Genomic DNA, 1657 nt, shown 5'->3' with positions numbered 1-1657 from the left:
CGGGGACACTGATACGAGTAGGAAGGGAGGGTGACAGAATAACTGGAACTGCTTCCTTCATGTTTCGAAAATGACTAATTTCCTGTCACGGGTGGGATCTGCTTAGTGGTCGTACATGCTTTACAGGGACTTGAGTGCTTTTCTTAGTTTTAATCTCAGATATTTAGCACATGGCACACCCAAACTAATGACACACACACACGCTGCCTGTATCTCTGGAGGGGCAGATGGCTGACCTTTTGGGTGTCTGTTTCAGACTGTGACCGTTCAGAGGGTGGTCTGTGACTGAAGAGCCACTTGTGGTCACTACATTAGAAGTCATGTTTTGCATGACGAGTTGTGCACAAATGGCATTAAATGACATCCCAGTATAGTAAATTTGATACAGTGACGACGCTATCTGATACTTTTTAATATCAGGAACTGTGCCAGGGGCTCTGTTCAGCTGCACTGTGAAATTTTGCACCACTTCTCATAAGTTTTAATTTCTATGCTAGGGCAGGGCAGGCATCACGGTGTCTTCACTGTTTGTGGACTCGCAGTTCTCCACGCCTCTCTCACTCTGCCTCATATTAGGCAGATCGGAGGAAGCATATCGCAACCTCTAGGGATCTAAAAGGGCCGTGACTGTTTATTAATTGATTTATTTATTTATCTCCTGTGCCTGCTTGGTTATTAGGTTGCCATGGGAAACAAGCTAGGCCAGATCCCCTCTATTATTAAAGACACAGTTTCTTGAACTGGAGACCCAGCTGTCTGAATAATTAATTTAGCGATGAATTATCTTGCAAATGGTAACTCTTCCCCTCCCTCTGAAATGAGCCTTTCTTTTATTGTTTAATGGACAGTGGGATTCCCACCAGCCTGTTTTCTCTGCACTGCCTGTTTCATCAAACCCGCCTCTTCTTAGCAGGAGCACAGGGTCTCACTGAGCATGCCCAAAGCACTTTGTCTCTCTCCTGCCATCTCTCTCACTTACGCCTTACATGCCACCTCTCACCCCATCTGTCTCCAATTGCACAACTTACTTCCTCCTGCTCGCCTACCTCCTATCCTGCCGTCCAAACCAGGAATCTGCCCCGACTGTCAGTTCTCCAAATTATCTCTTGGTCATCTGCTCTGATGCATTATTATATGACAAATCTTTTTTGCTGTGGAGGAGGTGTTAGCCAGTTTGCTAGTTAACTGAACTTGCACTTCTCTAATAGGTTCCTAGTCCTCTCAGTGAATCAGTCTCCTAACCAGTGTGTATCCTACCAGCTGTGCGCCTAACCCTACTAGTCCTTACATTTTGCTGGCATATTAGAAAATGCTGCCCTAGTCCGAGTGACAGGCACAGTATTTTGCTAGCTCTTTCTTTCCTACATACAGTATGTTAGCTAGCTAACCCTCTCCCACTGTCTCCACTTCTCCTGACAGACCACACAGGACTTGTTCTGAGGCCCATTCTCGCTAATCTGATCAGGCAGGCAAATACGCCGGGAAAAGCGCTTTAATGATCCCCCTAATTACCTCAAGTCAATACCAACTGTATTATTAGACTCGGGGAAAATATTCCATTAGGGTACCCCCCGTGGGAGTCCCCCCTGTGCGCGCCGATGTCACGCGCTGCGCGCCCCTTACGCTTGTAATTAATTTTATTTACACACGCAGGAAT

General features: G+C 46.3%; 1 protein-coding gene and 1 long non-coding RNA gene across 10 annotated transcripts in view; one reads left to right on the top strand and one right to left on the bottom strand.

Moving 5' to 3' along the window:
• Nucleotides 1-1657, top strand: part of satb1b (SATB homeobox 1b) — an 87733-nt gene that overhangs the window by 72531 nt on the left and 13545 nt on the right. The window lies entirely within an intron of this gene.
• Nucleotides 1-1657, bottom strand: part of LOC109965591 (uncharacterized) — a 7068-nt gene that overhangs the window by 4109 nt on the left and 1302 nt on the right. The gene's annotated exons all lie outside the window — the stretch shown is intronic.

This window comes from Monopterus albus, unplaced genomic scaffold (assembly GCF_001952655.1).
Source record: "Monopterus albus unplaced genomic scaffold, M_albus_1.0 scaffold101.1, whole genome shotgun sequence".
NCBI lineage: Eukaryota > Metazoa > Chordata > Actinopteri > Synbranchiformes > Synbranchidae > Monopterus > Monopterus albus.
Note: the sequence above shows the minus strand (reverse complement) of the source record. Positions and strands in the feature narration are given on the sequence as shown.